The sequence below is a fragment of the Ursus americanus genome, chromosome 4 (assembly GCF_024610735.1).
Source record: "Ursus americanus isolate L20-20 chromosome 4, mUrsAme1.1.p, whole genome shotgun sequence".
In the NCBI taxonomy this organism is placed as follows: Eukaryota; Metazoa; Chordata; class Mammalia; order Carnivora; family Ursidae; genus Ursus; species Ursus americanus.
Genome location: NC_142130.1, coordinates 20,569,703 through 20,591,615, shown reverse-complemented (window position 1 = coordinate 20,591,615; position 21,913 = coordinate 20,569,703). Strand labels below are relative to the sequence as shown.

Below are 21,913 nucleotides of genomic sequence, written 5' to 3'. Positions count from 1 at the left end.
TCCCTCCTCCTCCTAACTCAGGAAACCAGTCTCCCCTCCGCTGTCACTAATGCTAGAAACTAGAACTCCCCGCTCCTCCTTTCCTCCCATCCCAGGCCACTCATGAGGTAACGCTGGGTTTGTTTTTCTCAAAAGGGTTTTCATTACCCCTGACCTCCTTCCTCACTTCCCCCACCCTAGAGTAGGCCCTCCTTGCCTCATTCTGCATCAGCGTGAGGCCCCCATGGAGCCGGGGGCCCTATCTCCAGGCATCCCACATCCATCCTGCGTGCCACCACCAGATTAGTCCCTTTCACGTAGCGCTTAGTACATATTGACAAGGCACTTATCATTAAAAACAAAAAACTGAAACTTCTGTGACTTCTTGCTGCCCTTGGCACACACCAACTCCCCTGCCTCATTTTCAAGGTCCCCCATAAGCAGGCCCTGACCTCCCGGCTTTAAAATACATGCTTGTATCTCACGTACTTGCCGTACTGCAGTTCTTTCCTGGCCTTTCCTGTGAGAACTGCAGAGAACTCTCAGCACACAATGACTCCGTCCAAACCCCCCACACTAAGACTTAACCCTACCATGGCTTCTGGAACCCCAAGGCTGTATCCTTGTGATGAGCCAGCCCTCCTTTGAGTTCCTATCTGAAAAAACTCAAGGAATGTATTGTTTGTTCCAACCAAGACCTGGAGATTGATCCCTGACCCGCCTCTTTCTTGGAGCTTTTACTAAAATAAGCTTACAGTTGTGAATTTTTGCTCTGTTCCTTTGAGATCTATATGTATCTCCTACAACCCGGGAGTGTCTTTCTGAAGGACCTGAAAGACATTCCTCTGAAATGCAGTCATCAGGAAGGACAGGACCTCTGTCTGTGGGTCCCTGTGGGAGAACAGGATCCTAACTCGTGATTGCCAGCCAGCAGATGCAGCTGGACGAATTGCCATTCACTAACCCACAGGTATTCACTTCTTGATTCCCTGCATCTGCTTGGGCCCCCACCCATGTCCCCTCCCTACTCTCTCAGCCTCCCTTTATAGACACCAACCAGTCAAGGGGCCTCTGGGTGGCAGAGTCCATTGAGCAGCTGGCTGTTGGTTTCAGCTCAAGTCATGATCTTGGGGTGGTGGGATGCAGCTCAAGTGGGGCTCTGTCTCAGTGGGGAGTCTCCTTGAGGATTCTCTCTCTCTCTCCCTCTTCCTCTCCCCCCACTCTCACTCTCTCTCTAAAATATATAAATCAAAAAAAATAAAACAAAATGAAAACACTCAGCTCTGCACAAATCGGAATGGGCTCAGCTCTTTTCCCTGCTGACAGTAGGTACTGGATAAAATCTGTTTCCACCACTTTAACTAAGGTCTTATTTTATCTGAGACACCGGAAACAATGATCGCACTTCCTCCTGAGACCACCTGGATCCCAGGGATCCTCAGGCTCTTCTGAAATCCTGTGACTCATCCAAGCAGCGCGGATCTCTGCTCCCAGGCGCTCCCCCACCACACCCATGGGGGCTGCTGTGGGGATGGCCCAGTTCCAGCTGACTGGCTGTCTGAACCTGACTGTGAGGGGCCGCTTTTCTGACATTTTGTTTTGAATCCAACTGGTTGTCTCCAATACTTCGAGATGGAAGACACTATTACTTTATTATTTTCCTTTGTGCCTGGTATAAGTACTTACATAGAAAATACTCAAATACAGGGGGAATTGAAATACTGGAAACTGTGGTGGTTTAATGTCAATTAAAATGCAGACCTCATCACCTTAATTACAATTTCAATGAATACGGTTGGTTCTGCTTGTATTTTAGGATCAAAAAGTAGACTTAACAAAGAAATGAGTTACCAGCAGGGGTGAGGTGGAGTTAATGAGAAGTGACTGTAGTAAACCAGCTTAGTCCAGGAAAAGTTAAAGAACTCTCTCGTGAAGCAGTGTTTTTTGCATAGCTGTGGAGCACAGCTCCCAGACTTGGGGTGGGGCCTGCCAGCTGCTTCTCGATATTCCTTTACTCTCCTCTTCTCTTCTTTATCCCTCTGACCACTATCGCCTATTAAAAAAAAGAAGAAGAAATAAATCTGTCTCCAATGCAAACACAAACATGAAGTTATATTCCAAATATTTGCATATTTCCCTCCAAAATGGTCTTTGTCCTGTTCTCTCCTGTGGTCTTTCCTGTTTCCTACTTCCAGCAGACTCTGAAATCATCTGTAATTTTTACATCCCCGCAGTAACAATACATTGACACTCACCCCCGATCTGCAGATGAAGTCACCAAATCAGAGTGCAGGGAGGGTTGCCCGAGGTTACACAATGAACCTGGCCCCAAACGGGGTAGCCCTGGAGCTCGCAGCCTGTGGCCTGGTCCCTGAACTGCCCATTGTGCACACAAAGGAAGCTGCAGGCACAGCGTTCTGGTGGGGATGGGTACTGAGCTCATGGGCATTATCTGGCTCCTTTGTTTCCTGGCAGGCCCAGCACTTTCTTTCTCCAAGTCGTGCAGGCCTGTGGGTTTCTCTGCAGCCCCCTCCCCTGCACGTTGAAGACAGAAGCTAGATGTGCTTTAGATGAGCGTTAGACTCTGTGTGACCCGGAAGAGCAGGTGTCAGTTGCAAGTACGTGGCACCCATCAGCAAAGCCGGGGCTGGTGGGCAACACGGTTTGGTTGTAATTAACGAGCTTAAACCATGGAGGCGCATTTTGCTTCTGGTTGGGCAATGCTGCCTAGTGACTGGGTTCAATTTGGAGGAGTTCGGGTGTTATTTTGTTATAAAAGCTGTCACCAGCTAGACCCTAATAACTGACCTTAATGTCCATCTAGCTTTTACTCACCAACCTTTGTCCCACATTTATTCTTAAGCTCTTCTTTCTAGCTAATCTCTTAACACCAGGCAAATGGAAAGAGGAACTGCCCTCTAGTGATAGTGACTGCTCAGAGGAGAACCCCCTCTGGTGGGCCCAGACCACCCAGACCAGTTTGAGCTTAACCCTGACTTGTGCCTGTGCAGATGGACGATGGAGTGACCTCTAGAATGACCAACAACTACCTTTATTTCATTATAATATTAAAATCTCCACCCAAGGAGGAGCACAAGCCTTATTTACATAACATACAGTGTATGTGTACACACGTTTCCTTCAGGCTCATGAGTGACCTTATGCCCACCTCTACATAAGATGATAAGGAGTCCCTATGTAAATATCCATCTTAACCCTAAATAAAAGGAACCCATCCACCCTTGCTCGGGGAGGCATGGCTTTGGAAGCTATTTCTCATGATCACCTTATTTGCTGCAAATAATGTTTTCTTTGTACGACAGTGCAGCCTGGTGCCGTTCAGCTCACCAAGGAACGAAGTCACACTGGCCAGTTACAGAGCTGGGTCCAAGAAAGAATAGTTCACCTTTCCTAGTCTTCCCCTCATCAGATCAGTCGTATCAGCAGGGTTTAATTCTAGTTTATGTAAATGTCGGCAAAACTATTCAGGCTGCTGAGGACTTGGGCAGGGGTGAGGGGTGGGTTTTAAACTTCCTAACAACCCCTACTGAGGTGGGTGATCTCAACTGAACTAACGTGAATTGGCTCCTTGGTGAGTTACAGATAGAGACTACACCCCAGGGGGGAGTTGTCACACAAAGGACACTTTATTTCCAGCAAATAAGAGCATGGGGAATAACTTCCAAAGCCATGATTCCCTAAGCAAGGGGGAGTGGATTCCTTTTATTTAGGGTTTAGAATGAATATTTAGAAAGGGGAGCTTTCTCATGGCCTGCAAGGTTGCACAAGTGTATTTAGAAAACATGCCTCTACACGTATGCAATGGTCTGTTACGAAACTTGTGCTCCTCCGCCGGCAGAGACCTTAACATTATGAGGCAGGGGTAAGTGTCAGCTAGGGGAAGGGCTTAAGGCCAAGCTCTGAGAGCTGGTATAAACTGGTGGGGGTCTTGGGCTTTTTATCTTGGGTAAGGAATGCAGGGCCTTGCTTACTTTTGAAGCAGCATTGGAAGTTTTCATCACTGATTTATGGTCTGGTCTCTGATGTGGTTGGGCTATTTCCCGGTGGGGTAAGCTGTTAGCTTTCGCATTCCCTTGGTTTCTTTAAAATCCTTAACTGCTGAGGTTTTTGCATTGCTTTGTAATTCTGACAACTCCTAGGAAGTTCTGCTGGAAGTGTGTTTGGGCCGGCAGGGCACAGAGTGTGGAAAATAGCTGGGGGCCTGAAATGACTTCTCTTGTGTCGGGAAAGCCGTTTTTCCACTTTCTTTTTCTGGGGACCCCTAACGCTTTCTGCTGTTCTTACTTGCACAGGACTGTTGAGTTAACATAAAAAGTCCTGCATTCTAGGAAACTCCTACCCTAGTACATGAAAAATCCCAGCTTTAGACAATGTGTGCTGAAGGTTGGGGAAAATGTGTTAAGTCCAGACGGCAGCCCCCAAGTGGCCCCAAAGCAACACTGTTTTTAGTGTCGAATGGCTGCAGCTTCGATGATCTTCCAGAGCTGGGGGTGCTGATGTTGGCAGTCATGGTCTGCAGTACTCAGTGATCCAACACCTTTCTGTGTAGTCCTCTAAGGGGTGCAACTGAAGTACGCAACCTCAGTGTGTCCTGCGGGTTGGTGCTGACAGTCCATCCTCGACCGCGCCCGTGGCCGGACTGCGCTTGGCGCGGCAGTGGTGCTAGCTTAATGTTAACACTGTAAATATTGTGACAATATTGGCTAAGAGTTCAGATAATAAAATGACAACAACGACCATACCAAAGCCAGCATGACACAGACATTACTTTAAAACAAGGCTAAGCGACTGTTTCTTTTTTTTAAGATTTTTTTAAAATTCATTTGAGAGAGAGAAAGAGAGCACAAACAGAAGGAGGGGGCAGAGGGAGAGGGAGAAGCAGCCTCCCCACTGAGCAGGGAGCCCCACACAGGGCTGGATCCCAGGACCCTGAAATCATGACCTGAGCCGAAGGCAGCCGCTTAACCGATTGAGCCACCCAGGTGTCCCTGACTGTTTTATTTTAATGCAAGATGAAAGTATACATACACCTGGATTGAGAAATTTAATAACCATCAGTGTTTTATAGTTCTCAGAGTACAGGTCTTTCACTTTTTTGGCTAGGTTTATTCCTAAGTATCTTACTATTTTTGGTGTAATTGTAAATGGGATTATTTTATTAATTTCCCTTTCTGATGAAAGAAATCGAAGACGACACAAAGAAGAGACATTCCATGCTCATGGATTGGAAGAACAAATATTGTTAAAATGTCTATACTACCCAAAGCAATCTACACATTTAATGCAATTTCTATCAAAATACCAATAGCATTTTTCACAGAACTAGAACAAACATATTCCTAAAATTTGTAGGGAACTGCAAAAGATCCCAAATAGCCAAAGTAATCTTGAAAAAGAAAAGCAAAGCTGGAGGCATCACAATTCCAGACTTCAAGTTATATTACAAAGCTGTAATGGTACTGGCACAGAAACAGACAAATAGATCAATGGACTGGAATAAAAAACTCAGAAATAAACCCACAACTATATGGTCAATTAATCTTTGACAAAGCAAGAAAGAATATCCAATGGAAAAGGACATTCTCTTCAACAAATGTTGGGAAAACGGGACAGCAACATGCAAAAGAAAGAAACTGGACCGCTTTCTTATGTCATGCACAAAGATAAATTCAAAATGGATGAAAGACCTCAGGTCGGGATCCCAGGGTCCTGGGATGGAGCCCTGCAAAGGCCTCCCTGCTCAGCAGGAAGCTTTGCTTCTCCCTCTCCCACCCCCCCGCTTGTGTTCCCTCTCTCTCTGTCTCTCTCTCTGTCAAATAAATAAATAAATTAAATAAATAAATAAATAAATAAATAAATAAACCAATAAATAAAGTCTTAAAAAAAAAAAAAGACCAAGGCCCATTCATAGCATTATAGAACACTTAAAAAAATCTCATTACTTCTTTTCGATATCATACCGAAAGTCCTAGGTAATCTGTAAGAGAAGAAAAAGAAGTGAAATGTATACAGATTGGGAAGGAAGATATAAAACTGTCTTTGTTCCAAATGACTTAATCATATATGTAGAAAATCTGAAAAAATCAACAACAAAAAAACCCTTGGAACTAATAAGCAATCACGGAGGGTTGTAGTACAGAAGATTCATACACAAAAGGCAATTGCTTTCTCGTACACCAGTGGTGAGTAAGTGGAATTTAAAACTAAAAACACAATACCATTTACGTTAGTGCCCCCAAAATGAAATACTTAGGTATAAATTTAAGAGAATATGTGTAAGATCTACATGAGGAAAACTTCAGAACTCTGATCAAAGAGATCAAAGAAATACATAAACAGGGATATTTCATGTTCGTGAATAGGAAGACTCCATATTGTAAAAGATATTAATTCTTCCCAGTTTGATTTATAAATTTAATGCAATCCCATAAAAATCTCAGCAGGTTACTATGTGGATATAAAGAAAAACTGATTCTAAAGTTTATATAGAGGGGTAAAAGACCCAGAAGAGCCAACACATTAGTGAAGAAGAAAAAGTTGGAGGATAGATGCCACCTGACTTCAAGACATACAGTAAAGCTACAGTAGTTAAGATGGTGTCGTATTGGTGAAAGAATAGATGAATAGATCAATGGAGCAGAATAGAGAGCTGTGATATTATGATTTAATATTTATTTATTTATTTTTGTTTTAGAGAGATTTTGGTCAGGGACCGGGGAGAGGGAGAGAGGGAATCATAAGCAAGCTCCATACCCAGCACAGAGCCCAACTTGGGGCTTGATCTCACGACCCTGGGATCATGACCTAAGCTGAAACCAAGAGTTGGATTCTTAACCGACTGAGCCACCCGGGCGCCCCTGTGACACTGTGATTTGTAATAAGGAATACGTATTTGTCTTCCACTGTTGCTGGTACATAGCTCCTAAAACTCTTGTAATTTCCTACATAACAGCCATAGGGACATCTTTTGTTATAATATTGTTTTGTTCCCAGTTCCTGAAATAACTCCAGAGGATAAAGGTGGAAAAAGTGTCTTCTGTTATTCATAATAAGCCCATTCAACTATACCAGAGTTTATATTCATGAGATGATTTTTAGAAAGCCCCTAAGGCGGGTTGCCAGGGGAACAAACCTTGTGATTACATGGTTAGAACTTTAAGCCCCACCTTCTGACATAGGGGTTGAATTAGTCACCAGTGACCAAGGATTTAATCAACCATGCCTACATAACAGAGCCTGTACGAAAATCCCAAAGGACAGGGTTCAGAGAGCTTCTGGGTTAGTGAACACATGCATGTGCTGGAGGAGTGTCCCTTCCTCACACCTTGCTTCATGCATCACTTCCATATGGCTGTTCCTGACCTATATTGTCTTAACCTGGTAACCTGGTAAGTAAAATGTTTTTCTGAGCTCTGTGAGCCACTCCAGTGCATTAATCAAACCCAAGAAGGGGGGTCATGGGAATCTCCAATTTATAGCCACTTGGTCAGAAGCCTAAATAACCTGGACTTATATTTGGCATCTGAAATGTGTGGGTAGGCGGGGCAGTCTTATGGGATCAAACACTTAACCAGTGGGATCTGATTTTATCGCTAGGTTAGACAGTGTCCGAATTGAGGTAAATTTTAGGGAACCCAGTTGGTGTTGCAGAACTGCTTTGTGGGGGAAAAAAACCATTTGATGACCGGAATTGTCAGAAGTGAAACATTGTGAGAGTAGAGTTTTGGGAGTAGAGGAGAAAAAAAAGAGTTTCCCTTACAAGAGCCTAGAAGTCGACCCACGTAAATACAGTCAACTATACTCATCTGATCTTTAACAAAGGAGCAAAGGCAATACAATAGAGGAAAGATAGGCTTTTCAACAAATGTGCTGAAACAACTGGACATCACATGGAAAAAAATGAACCACATGCAGACCTTAAACCCTTCACTAAAAGGAACTCAAAATGAACCACAGACCTAAATGCAAAACACAGAAGTATAAAACTCCAAGAAGATAACATAGGAGAAAATCTAGATGACCTCAGGTTTGGTGACGACGTTTTAAATATGGCACCCAAAGCAGGGCAGCCTTGTACTTTAAAATTTATCCCGAGGCAAAAGAAAAGCCACTGAATAACATATTTTTATGAGATCATCCTGGGGGCTGAGTGGTAAATGGATTGGATAGAGCAAGACCAAGGGCAGGGAAACAAGTTTGGCAATCGCTGCCAAAGTCTAGATGAGAGAAGGAAGTGAAAGGTATTGGGATAAGTACCTGAAGCAAGATGGAAAGTTTGGTTTTGAACATATGGAAGTTTCAGAGTCATGGTACTGAAAACATTCAGGGAGCAGTGGGTCTGATGCTTGGAAGAGCACACAGGAAGCCAAAAGGCAGTGTGACGAGGACAGCAGAGGGCCAGGTACAGAGGAGGAGGAGTGGGAGAGAGGAGTGTGGAAGAGTTCAAGAAAGTAATCAAAGGTGTCCTTGGATGGAGATAACAGACGACTAGGACCCTGAATAAAATCCACATTATGAGACAGGGAAAGGGAGGCCTGCTAGTAAATTTTGTAGTTATACCTTTTCCAAAGCAAGTTATGTTTGTTTGTTTTTGTCCCATCTTTATGCCATTCCCCCCCCCCCCCAGCCTTCTAGTTTTCACAGGGAGTGAACATCAGGGGAAATGTCATCCTTTGCTTCTCATTATTTAGGATTTCCTTTTACACATTTACTTCCCGAAGACAGTGATGTGACTTTTAACTAATCTGATATTTCCAGGGATTCAAGCATTTGTCTTATTTGTCTCAGCAGCGGTTTTATGAAAGTTTAACAAGCATCAGTACTAGGACTGAGAAAGGATGGGGGCTGTTATTTCATCTAGAAATTCACCACCATAGTCTTTTCTGTCTGACACCAATCAAAACAACTGGTGGAATGTTCACTGCCTGTCAGTGGTTCTTCTGAAAAATTACGAGCTGTGGTCAACATAAAGATTGCTCAGTAGGTAATTCGTGAGTAAGAAGAAACGAGGATCAAACTCAGTGCCAATCCTTCGCTAATAGGACCTATCATAGCGACTCTATGGTATTGCTATGGGAAAAAGAACTTTACTGAGTAATTAGTTTATTAACATAGAAAATCTTGCTGTTAAGTAGCTACTTTGTATATACCAGGAAATGCTTGCCACACCAGAAAGAGAAATCTTACATTCTAATACTTCTTTTTTGTCAATGAAGCAGCTAATGCTTAGCAGATGTTGCTGATGAACATCTGCAATTGACCGACTGACGAGTCTTTGGGCCATGGCCAAACAGCAGCTAACTCGGAACTATTACAACTCTTTATGAAAAGCCACATGGGCTGTATCCTTTGCATGTAATTTTGTCACTAGAATAAAATATTTATCACAGAATGTTGTTTTATCTTCTTCCTTGGAAAATACAGAATTATGGCAAAAAGTATAATTCTTTAAGTAATAAGGACCAAACAACTTTAAAGAAAAATATTCTTTATTATAATGTATCGAATATTCAATATGCAATATGGCAATTTTTCTGGGATTCAGCCCTAGGATATGATTCTTGCTGGTGCTTAGCAAAAGGCTCCAGTGCAGGGCGCCTGGGTGGCTCAGTCTGTTGAGTGTCTGACTTCAGCTCAGGTCATGATCTCGGGGTCCTGGGATCGAGCCCCTCGTCAGGCTCTGTGCTCAGTTGGGAGTCTGCTTCTCCCTCTCCCTCTGCCCCTCCCCCTGCTCATGCTCTCTCTCTCTCTCTCTCTCAAATAAATAAATAAATAAAATCTTTAAAAAAAGTCTCCAGTGCACACTTACCACTAATAAAATGTTTTACTGAATACAAACACAATACCAAACAAAAAGAACTCAAATACTTAAAAAAAAAATCATTTCCAAGTTCTATTCAGTCTAATGACTATACAATAAGCAGATACACTAATTTAATAGAATTGGCTCCCTTTATACAGCACATATTGTCCAGTCCACAAGTATAGTATTAGATGACAAAGAACACTCAATATAACCATTTTTACAGAACTAGGAAATAAACTTCTAAGAATGGTTTTTACAATCCCACCTTTCATATCCAACTTCTAATTCTAAAGAAGATAAAGCCAATGACCTTCCTCATATTAGCTCATGAGTAAGAGTAGCATTGCTATAAAAATCTGTATTTCTGATCCCTTATGAGCTTTGAGACAAGCTTCAAATATTCCTAAAGAAAAAGGCACAATGCACATTGTTATCACCTCATCCACAAGAGCGAGTGCTGTGAGCCACATTCACTGGCATTTCCTCCACTGTGGTGGTGTACAAAGTCTCAATGTCACAAAGAATCTGCTCGTCTTCTTCAATGTTTATGGCCACAGCTTTCCTCCCAAATCGACCTCCACTTCCAATTCTGAACACAAGAAAAATTATTAATCAGAATATTGTTTATCAAAGACGACATGAACTACTAACAATATGAGCTATTTATTAACTATCAGCAGCTGTTTAATTGCCAGGATCGTATGTAAAGTGCTTCTAACTAATGGTAATCGCAATATTTAGAGAAAAAGGAAAGGTTTCTTTTGTAGTTAGTTAGCAAAAGGATTCCTTTGGCTGCAAAATCGGATTCTATCAAGGATCTTAAGTATTATTACTTATAAAGCAGATGGCGATATTGTGTTCATGGCAGTGAAATTAAACCCCGTCCCCAAGAGGGCCATCTAAGAGCAGTTGTTGGCCTGGGACAGATGTAAACACAGGGACTAAACAAAAAAACCAATTACATAATTGATTTTGACACACTTTTGGAACTATCAACTGCAAACATAACCTTCGGAATGTTGGCTATTGTTTGGACTATGTTGTCCAGTATAATAGCCACTATCCACATGTGGATATTGAAATTAAAATAAAAACATAGAAAACGCAGTTAATCAGTTGCATTAACCACATTTCAATAGCCACATGGAGGCCTGCCACTTCTTTGTTGGGCAGGACAGATATAGAACATTTCTTTTTTTTTTTTTTAATAAATATTTAATTTATTTATTTGAGAGAGAGCAAGAGTGAGAGAGATTGCAGAGGGAGAGACAGAAGCAGGTTCCCCGCTGAGTGGAGAGCCCAATGTGGGGCTTGATCCCAGGACCCCGTGATTGTGATCTAAGCCGAAGGCAGGCACTTAACTGACTGAACCACCCAGGTGCCCCAACATACAGAACATTTCTACCACTGAAGAAAGTTCTATTGGACAGACTTGGTCTAGGACTTAAAACTTTTTACAGTGTATATGTGTAAGGAAGCTCCAAAAATCTGTTATGGTAACCCATATTTTTATCACTGCTTTCTGCTCAGTTTACCTCATACACTGTAACACAGATGGCTAGGATATATTTACTACCGTGGCTCTCTACTAAAACAGATAATATGGCCAATCAAAAATGTCTTGGCTGGAGCAATTTAAAAGATCAAATAAGCAGGACAGGAGAAAAACAAATAAGGAAATACTGAATCACTCTTTATCCAAATGATATGCTGTTCCACTCATGAAACCATGTCCTAAATCAGGCCGATGCCATTTCAGAACACTGCCTCGTCATCTACTTGTGTTGACTATTATATTTCTTGAATCAAAGTTCTTTTTACATTAGGAGCAAGACATAATTCAATTTATTTAGTAATAAAACCACTATACCTAGGCCAGGGTCAATGTTAATTTCCACCAGAAAATGCTAACAAAATCCCAATTATGGAAGAATCATCAAGGAAGCATGAGATATGAATAACAGGACAAAAAAAAAAGTCTTGTGTGTAAGCTAAGGTAACCAGGTCTAATAGCATTATTGATTTTTCCTTTGAATATCAGTTGTACAAAATCCAAAGTCTGGGCTACATTTCACATTTGTTTTCCTACTATGTTCTGATCCATCATGAATCTTCCCAAGTAGAATTTAAATACATCTTAACATGTTACTAGGTGATAAGATTATTTTCCTCATTCATACACCTGATTTTAAAGGTTATCTGGCTAACAAAATCACACTTCAACAACAATACATACATTTATCTCACTGGAATAAAAGCAAATACTCAATGAAGAGGACGAATATCAGCTGAGAACATAGTTTTCCCAAGTAGTGGGCAGATCGCAGTTTATAACCATAGATACGAGTTGTTCATAAAAATCACGAGCCCGAGGTTATGATAGTAGACATTCAAATTCTGATTCAAGAAGCAATGGCTGCACATCTTCTGGGCCATAAAATAGTAATGAACCACAGAGAAATCATACAGCTCACTGTGGGGTGTGGTCTTCATTCCCCCACACAGCTAGCGCTGACCAAGACTGCTAAAAATCTTCCCCTCAAAACCAACTTGTGGTAGATAAATACGACTAAATAAGAAATTGAAATACCAGTAAGTTGGTAGTAATCAAAATGTGGTTTGTCTCTTATCTGAATTCCTTCTTGGTAATGTCTCTTTCTTTCTGTCACCACCTGCAAAATATTAATAAGCCTTAATTCTTAAGAGTCATTCATCGAGTCAGAGTTCAACTTGGTAAACATGTCTGAGACCATGCATCCCTGGCTGCTAAGTACCAGGGCAGACAGGGCTAGAAAGGTAACAGTTTTATTTTGAGCAGGGGGCAAAGACAAGGCAGCACTTTGCAGCTACACTGTAACTAGATCCTGCATCACTTTATTAAAGAAATTAGATGTTAACCGTATATTAACTAGCAATACTAGGGAAAAATTACTCTTACCACATCAGATACTGAAATTCCTGGCATGCATTTTCTCAGAAGCCAGTCTACCCTTTGTGCTGTGTTCTGAAAAAGAACAGCATGTGTGGTCTGTCATTTGACACAAGGAGCATACAACTTTCTTCCCTCCAGTATTTCAGAGAGAATAATGATAATTCCTATCAGAGTCGGAATAAAAAACCATTTGATTTCTAACTCTCATCCAACCATTGGAAGGGACCAGTTAGAAATTCATTCTATTAATTCCGCCTAAATACAGATATTATCATCCCAAATCTTAGAACAAAGCACGCTGGACTTAAGAAAGAGGTTCATCTCAGTTTTTCCACTATCTGGTATAGTTATTTTTCTTCTTGTGTTTAGTCTGCTAGCTTTATTACAAATATGAAGACATGATGCTAGTTTCTGCAATTTTAGTACAGAGCTTAAGTGAGAAGGTTAAAAAAAACTATGGCCATAATTTTTATGTATATCAGTAAGAAAAACATTACCCTTTTCAAAAATATTATAAAAGATTGACTTTTCATGGGTCAATTCTTCCTTCTTCATCAGAATCTGAACTTCTTGATAACTTCCAACATATTGATTGTCATTAAGGAAGAAAGCAACCCAACCTTAAAAAAAATACAGATGACTAATTATGTTAGCATATCAATTAAGCAGCTATAACAGTTTTCATAATAATAATAGAGGAATAATGTTTGAGACCAAGCGTCCCTGTCTTACTATAGAATTGAGCTAGACAGAGATTGTAGGAAACAGTTGCTTTCAGCAGGGGGAAGGACAATATAGCACTTCACAGCTATATTGTAACAAGTAACCCAACCCGCCAGGTATAGACGATTCATGTGCATACCTGAATACTTGTATTTACTTTCTGGTAAATCTTGTGGGTTTGACCTTTAATCCCTAGACTCAGCATTTATATCTGCTTCACCCAAAACAAGCATCTTGATCCATTTTGGAAAGCTAAACAAACAAAAGTCTTACTTAAGTGTGGGTTGTGCATGAGACTTCCTTCCGAAGACTATACAGTATGGAAGGGGGTTGTGAGGAGAGTAACTTTACCTGGAGAAACCTAACCAACATAACCTCAGCCAGGGGACCAAGGTCAACATCAACAGTAATAATCTTTAATATGATGAGATGAAATGGCACTTTACCTCTGTGGTCTCCCCCCAAAAAAACCCATAACCCCAGTCTGATCTTGAGAAAAACATCAAATTCCAATACAAGGACATCCTACTAAATATCTGACCAATATCTAACTCCTAAAAACTGTCAAGGTCATCAAAACCAGGGAAAAGTTGAGAAACTGTCACAGCCAAGGGAAGCTTAAGGAGACATGACAATTAAATGTAATGTGATATCCTGGGTGGGATCCTGGAGCAGAAAAAGGACATTAGGTAAAAACTAAGGAAATCAGAGTAAATTCTGGACTTCAGTTCATAATATTGTATCAAGGTCGGTTGGTTCACTAATTCCAACAAATGTACCATATTAATGTAAGATGTTGATAATATGGGAAACTGGTAACAAGGTATATGAGAACTTTCTGAACTACTCAATTTTTCTGTGAACCTAAAACTGTTCTAAAATATAAAGTTTACTAAAGGAAAGTCCTAGTATAGTGTCTAGGTATTCAGGCATGGCAATGGTTTAAACAGTTAGGCTAATTATTTTCCCTCCATACCTCAAATACCTCTAGTCTAAAAATGCCCTCGGGAAAACATGGTGATACTTAGAAAGATATCTTGTATTTAACATATCCTCGAATGTTCTCCCTGAAATATCAACAACTATAAGTGCTGTTTCAGCTTGTATGCTGTGCATTTCATTTTGAACACCATTTCCACAATGCAGGCATGACAAGTTGTTTCCATATAGTAGTCAAGTGCCAGGACTGCCGTTTGGATTTAAGAGTCAAAGCTTAAATTATTATGTTGTAGAAAAACAGGCTCTACCAAGCAATTTCCGAAGCACACGGCTAAATGCTGAACTGCTCATACTTAGTTTCAGATTCTGGTCTGCAAATAGCTTTTAAGCAGGCTAACACCGTATCACTTCAAAGCTTACAACACAGAATTATCAAACTGCTTCATGATAAAATCCCTTTCAGTGTCTCATTTTTAATTAGATTTTTGTGCCTTTACAAACTTGGGATCCTCAGTTTCCCAGAGATACCAGTTAGATAATCAAAGAACCCAGACAAACATTTCCTGTATTACGCTTCTATGTGTAGGACATGTAAGTAGGGAAACATACAAGTAGGCAAATTGTTCTGTTATGTATTCGCTGATTATCACTCACTTTAAAGGAGGATGGGGGGATGGGGTAACTGGGTGATGGACATTGGGGCGGATAAGTGTTGTAATGAGCACTGGGTATTATATAAGACTGATAAATCACAGACCTGTACCCCTAAACAAATAATAATTATATGTTAATTTAAAAAAATTAAAGAAAAACTAAATCTTTCCATAGGAAACTATGACATCCAGCCTTGATCTTCATAAAGGCTACAGCTTTGTTAAGAAAAGCTTTATTCCATGGCTAATAGCAGCAAGCTTTGAAAACAGAAAGCACGCAGCAGATATATCGCAAACTACAAAGATTCCCAATTAACTGCAGATCATTCAGTTTACATGCCACAAAATCGCGTTTAGACTTAACAACAATAACACAAAGGGCATGGATTCTGTCTACCCCCAAAAAAGAAAGCTTTAGTTTCTTAGTCTAGTGAGATAGAGCCCTGCAAACTGTATCTGCAAACCTAGTTCCTGTTTAATTTGAAACAAAAACTCTATGCTTGCAAATGGACAGTAATTAAAAAGACGGTTCTGAATGGACCACTTTACACCAAATCTTAAGCTATTCTTCACTTTTGTAAAATCTGAAGTATCTGAGGTTTTATGTTTCCCTAGCAGACAGCCATTAAGCAAAGACTGTGTACACGTTAGTGCTGGCCTGCTGGTAAGGACAACCCCACAGACTGACTACACTGATCTCAGAGTTCTTGTGTGGGATTGAGCCACTTTCAGGACAACACATGCTTGAGGGTGCAGCTTGACCAGGCTCTTGATATGATGCACTGAGACAAACACAACATCACTTCTGTGGTATTTCTTCCCCAAACGGATAGCCTGAATCTATTTGTGAAGAAGTGTTGGGGGGAAATAAAACCCCACAATGGAGGGATATTCTATTAAAAAACTGGCCTCCATTCTCAATGATTGGCACCATCCTCTACTCATGTATTTTTAGTACACGCAGAGATCTCTATTATGGATACACTCATGAATACCAAAAATCACTTCATTACCTAGCCTATTAAAATCATGAAAGACAAAGACTGAGGAGCTGTTCCAGAATGAAGGAGGCCAAAGAGACATAAAAACTAAATCCAACATCTGATCCTGTATGAGATTCTGGACCAGTAAACATACCATTTTTTTTTCTTTTTTTGGTAAAACGTTCATTAGGTAGACAATTGACGAAATCTGAATAAGGTCTCTAGATTAAACAATATTGCATCTCTGTTATTTTTTTAGTTTGATAATTGTGTTATGATGTAAGACAATGCCCTTATTTCTAGAAACACACACTGAAATGTTAAGGGGTAAAGAGGCATAATGTCAGTAATTTACTGCCAAATGCTTCAGAAAAAAATCATGTGAGTATATGATATGTGGAATTGTATTTATATACAGGGAATAAAATAAACGTGTTATAAATAGTAACACTTGAAAATCTAGGTAAAGAATATTGGAATTTTTTCAAAAAAGATTTTATTTATTTATTTGACAGAGATAGAGACAGCCAGCGAGAGAGGGAACACAAGCAGGGGGAGTGGGAGAGGAAGAAACATGCTTCCAGTGGAGGAGCCCGATGTGGGGCTTGAACCCAGAACGCTGGGATCACGCCCTGAGCCGAAGGCAGACGCTTAACGACTGAGCCACTCAGGCGCCCCAAGAATATTGGAATTTTTGTCCACTTTTGTAACTTTTCTATAAGTCTAAAATAATTTCAAATTAAAAGTTACTAAAAATTCAAAATTTGAATATCAAGCCTACTAATATTTATAATTTACAGAGGAGAAACAACAGAGGTCTTAAACTGGCAGCTTGTTTCTTTGTTTTGCACAGTCTTTTAAATCTGAATTAGATGCTTTCTGAGGAAATTTCAGATGCAAATCCAAATTTCCATCTTCACTTGAAAAAGCAGTAGATTGTAACCCTGTTCCTTATCCTCTGGTGGCAACTAACGAGTGGCTGCCTGCTTTACATGGCCAGATGCATTGCACATCACTGGATCTTTACCTCTCTTTATTTTTCTTACAACGGGCTTTTTTATTCACTCATGTTGCTGGGCTAGCGACCTGCAGACATTTGAGCATGGGGTCTTTGATTTATCCAGGAGCTCGAGCTCCGCTAAATTTAAGTAATTTAATCTGAAGCTCCTATCTGTGCCAATTATTAATTTTAAAAAGAGGAAGGTAAAGTGAAAAGTTTGTTCAAGCCCAAGAATCTCTTGTGAGAAATATGTAGATGTGTTTTCATTTACTAGAAGAAGATGAGAGATGACACAAAAAGCTTTCAATGAGAATTTACTAAATGATTCTGGAAATTAACAATTTTACATATAAAAGGGATGACCAGAAGAGATTTTTTTTCTTGTGGCCCAAAGATCAAAATTAACCTGGGTAAAAATTATGAGGGCTGTTTGGGAAAGCACATATTTTGGCTCCATTTAGAGGGAAGAACTTTCTAATGGGCAGCTGACTGAAATTGTACTAAGCTACTTTCAGGAAGTGATGGATTTCCAGCTTCCTGAAGTGTTAGAAAGAGGCTGGGCAACAATTTCGTGAGGATGCTAAGTGGTGGGGTTGGGGGGTGCAACACATGTATGCAGCAGCCAGGATGAGTATCTGTCATGGTCCTTCCTATGCTCGGATCCATGATTCTATGGGGTGCTTACGTCTCTAGGTAAACCAACACCTCAATCAGAGGATGATAAAGAGAAGAGGAAATAACTCAACAATAAATCGTGGGAACTCAAGGGCATCTGAGTGTCCAGGGTGTGATTTAGAAGGAGAAACCATAAGCCAGCCAGCCAGGGTCCACTGGGGCATAGCTCTATCTCTAGTCCCAGTGTCCAAATAAGCGACTGCAGATATGAAGGACACAGCTAAGTGAACCATGAAGAGGACTGAGCAAAATACATTGGAAAGGATCAGCACAGGGTGCAGGAAGACCTAGTGTGTGGGTGAGAGACCCATTTCTATACCATTAGGGGAATAGTTAAGTTATATTTGGCCTTCATGAGTGCACAGCTCTACTTGATAATAAAACATATCTGCAGAAAATGCTGTCAAAGAAAGAAAAGCAGGTTTAAATGAGGCTTCACAAAAACATGATAACCAAGGAAATAGAAAAGCATTCTATACCTTATGTCATGTCTGACTTTTGAAAGCACTGGTCCCAGCTTTCTCCTTGAGGATGAACTTCCCAGCAGAAAATTTCTCCAGCTGAAGCCCTCAGAGGGAAAACTGATCCTTGTGTTGCTGAATGATGTGTGTGTGATTTCCAGCCTCAAATTCTGGGTGGCCTGACAGGTGGAGTAAGAAGCCACAATCTAGGAAGAGGAAGCACAACACAGTCCCTAATGAATGGAGAATATCATTTTCAGGAAAAATGCTTGAGAGCCTGTGCTCTATTAAACTACCATGGGACTATGGGACTCCAAACTGAACCACGATATGACAAGGATGACATTGGCAGTGGGATGGAAACACTAATGTTTGCTGGCAGGAACCTCAGAGCTCAGGTATTCTATTTCCTCCTTAACACTGAGATCATTTGCTGAGAATGGCTTGTAAGGGATGTCAGAGGTTTGAAAAAAGTGGAGAATCTGATACAGCAATTGCATAAACTGAAAGAATGAGGTGCTGAATGCCCAAGTGCTGAATGCCCAGGTGCCGAGCAGTGCTGAATGCCCAGGTGAAGTTGACTACCACGAATTTCTTTAGTATCAAGTCTTCTCAGTGCACAAGTTTCTCCAGCTCTTCTAGAAGCTTGATGCAGGCACAATGAAGACAAATAGTTGGATTCATCCACGGTTGCAGTTTTCTCTGGTGGACAAATAGCTAGGAATAACTGACAGCATTTATAAACCTTGGGAGTGCAGAACCAAGTTTTTGTGATGATTTTACAAATAATCAAGGATCAGGTATGATAAGTGACTGTTTACAATCACTTGGGTAATAAATAGTAGTTGCTAAGATTAGAACTTCAATCTTCATAATTCCACATTCCCCCATAGGTGGTGGAAAGGTTTTGTTGTTTTTTGAAGAAAAACTCCAAAAAAATTCCCAGGAGGAATTTAAGGGAATAGTCTGCAAGTAAACTCTTTTGTTTTGTCTTGTTTTAGAGAAAGAGCGCGTGTGAGAGAGAACATAGGCACGTCGTCGGGGGGAGCAGAGGCAGAGGGAGAGAGAATTTTATGCAGGCTCCACGCTCAGTAGCAGAGCTTTATGCAGGGCTCGATCTAACAACCCTGAGATTATGACCTGAGCCAAAATCAAGAGTTGGACCTTAACCAACTGAGTCACCCCGGTGCCACTGCAAGTAAGCTATTTTAATACTGTAAACACTAAGGAAATAAAGCAATATGCAAAGAAATATAAAATTCTACAAGGCTTGACCTTCGGTTTTTAAAACATATTAAGTCTACCTTACTATAAACAACCACTGACTGTAAACCCATTATCTAGCTTTACCTTTCCCCCTGTAGTTATTTTCTCTCCCGTGGTGGTTGGTAATATTTCTTCTGTTTGAAACATAATGCAGGGGCACTTGGGTGGCTCAGTCATTAAGCATCTGCCTTCGGCTCAGGGCGTGATCCCGGCGTTCTGGGATGGAGCCCCACATCAGGTTCCTCGGCTGGGAGCCTGCTTCTTCCTCTCCCACTCCCCCTGCTTGTGTTTCCTCTCTCACTGGCTGTCTCTCTCTCTGTCAAATAAATAAATAGAGTCTTAAAAAAATAATAATGCAAATAAAAATAGTATAAAAATTATGCATGGGGAACAATGAATGAGACTGATAAATATTTTATAAGCCCAGCTTACGGATATTTGATTTGGTAAAATTGGTATACTACAATCTAAAATATTGTCTTAACCATTATTGAACAGTACATTTCTTTTCACTGAAACTCAAATATCCAGAGTATTTTTAATTACTTGGCTTTTTAAAACTTAAAATAAAAATTTAAAATTTAAAAATTAATTATAGAGTCATTTGGTATGCCAAAGATTCACACTTATTAAGAGTCGAATGTAATAGCTAATAATAGCTAAAACTAATTACTTTTGATGTTCCAGGCACTTGACAATCCTATGAAGTGTATACAATTATTATCATCTTTATTTTAAAGTAAAGGAAACTGGGACCCAGAGAGATTACGTAATTTGCCTACCGCCATCAGAGTGGTGGCACTAGGCTTTGAATCCAGGTGTGTTTCATTCCAGAATTTGAGCCCTCGGCCTTTATAGGATCTACTGCCTTAACCCCTACCTTCATAGGGATGTATGGATCTCTTGCAATACATACAAATATAACCTTGTCCGCTGACACGAAAGCCAAATGATATGACATTGTTTATTAATTATAAAATATACTTTCATCATCACAGAGCTATAATCCTTGAAAATTTAATACAGTTATTTCTTCCCTAAGATATAAAGTAAATGTTATAGAGGAGAACTAACTCTTCAGCCCTCGCAAAGTTAAGTTTGCTTTTGTTAACCGCATTTATTCCAACAATAAGAAAGAACTCCCCAGGAGTGAAGGACAGCAGAACTGAAATGGGTTGTTAAGGTGTCCTGGCCTCATTACCCACCAGTTGCATAACCCTGGGCAAGTCTCTTTGGGTTGCATCAGAACATGGATTACGACAACACTCCCCACATAGGGACTGCTGTGGGAACATGCTGTAAATAGGAGGTGTACAAGTGTTATTCTAGTCCAGGGTTGCCAGATAAAGAACAACACACCCAGTTCGATTTCAGACCAATAACAATGTTTTACATTTAAATTTATCTTTATATTGGGGACATATTTATACTCAAAGGTTATTTGTTGTTTATCTGAAATTTAAATTTTACTATTATCTTGTATTTTTTTTTAAAAAGATTTCATTATTTATTTGAGAGAGCGAGAGAGCGCGAGAGCGCATGAGTTGGGGGGAGGAGCAGAAGCAAACCCTCGCTGAGCGGGAGCCCCACCCGGGGCTCCATCCCCAGACGGGGGATCATGACCTGAGCAAAAGGCAGAAGCTTAACCGACTGAGCCCCCCAGACCCCCCTCCTCCTTTATTTTTATTGCCAAATCTGCCAACTCTATGGCCAGGGAAGCATGGAGAATGACAAGCCCAGCTCCACTGTCCTCCATCCGCCCCCCCGCATAGAGAAACTGAGGCAGACGGTGGGCTGAAGGGTGAACATAGGGAGGAGGAAGAGAGGGAAGGGCTGGGTGTAAGACGACTCCCTTTCGGGGATGGGACTGAAAGCAGAAACCCGGTCTCGCAGATTCTTTGCTTTGGTCCTCCTCCCTCTCCTCATTTCTCAGCGCCCCCCCCCCGCCCCGCCCAGGCCAAGGCTTCCCCGCCCCGGAGCCGGACCGCAACCCTTACCTCGGCCGCAGCAGCGGGCTCGGGAAGCCCTCCCACCGGTTCCACTCAGTCGCCATCAGCAACATCGAGACCACCGAGGCCGCCGCCACGTCCCGGGAGCCCGGTTGCTTGCAGATGTGCGACTGCGTTTCATAGGTCACCCAAATCATCCCTCCATTCTGTCTGGAAGTCTCTTGTCCTCCTCTGGCCACCGTCCAGGTCAGAAGCAAGAAATAGACCAATCCAAGCAAAGAATTCGGGAGGGGGCGTCACCGCTAAAGCCAATCAAAGAACAGAGCAGGGCTTCTGTGGTGGCGATTGGCCAATTGGTTTCTCTGCCCTTTAGGTTGTCTGCCTGCTGGGAGGTGTGGGCTCTGTCCTCAGCCTCCTTAGGCCCTTGGGTATCAGATGTGCCCTCCTGTGGTCCGTGGGGTTCGTTCTTTCTCGTGGGCTCCAGGGCGAGGAACCCTCCATGATCTTTAATTTTTAGAGGCCCTGAG

General features: G+C 41.2%; 1 long non-coding RNA gene and 4 other non-coding genes across 11 annotated transcripts; all 5 read right to left on the bottom strand.

Annotated features, from left to right (window-relative positions):
• Window positions 1-1,612: 1,612 nt before the first annotated feature.
• Window positions 1,613-21,641, bottom strand: LOC123778955 (uncharacterized). Of its 7 annotated transcripts, none has more exons than XR_015724142.1 (7): window positions 21,435-21,641; window positions 18,190-18,377; window positions 13,235-13,357; window positions 12,744-12,809; window positions 12,396-12,477; window positions 10,243-10,394; window positions 1,613-2,032 (listed from the first exon to the last, which is right to left on the bottom strand). It is a non-coding gene; the product is annotated as an uncharacterized LOC123778955 (long non-coding RNA). The 7 variants fall into 7 exon arrangements; XR_006776041.2 differs by lacking the exon at window positions 1,613-2,032 and adding an exon at window positions 13,600-13,712 and having other exon boundaries at window positions 9,471-10,394; window positions 21,435-21,617; XR_006776040.2 differs by lacking the exon at window positions 1,613-2,032 and having other exon boundaries at window positions 9,471-10,394.
• Window positions 12,230-12,364, bottom strand: LOC123778989 (small nucleolar RNA SNORA4). The gene has a single exon (XR_006776054.1). It is a non-coding gene; the product is annotated as a small nucleolar RNA SNORA4 (small nucleolar RNA).
• LOC123778986 (small nucleolar RNA SNORA63) lies at window positions 12,545-12,675 on the bottom strand. The gene has a single exon (XR_006776052.2). It is a non-coding gene; the product is annotated as a small nucleolar RNA SNORA63 (small nucleolar RNA).
• Window positions 13,004-13,182, bottom strand: LOC123778985 (small nucleolar RNA SNORA81). Its single transcript, XR_006776051.2, has one exon. It is a non-coding gene; the product is annotated as a small nucleolar RNA SNORA81 (small nucleolar RNA).
• Window positions 13,441-13,571, bottom strand: LOC123778987 (small nucleolar RNA SNORA63). The gene has a single exon (XR_006776053.1). It is a non-coding gene; the product is annotated as a small nucleolar RNA SNORA63 (small nucleolar RNA).
• Window positions 21,642-21,913: the final 272 nt, after the last annotated feature.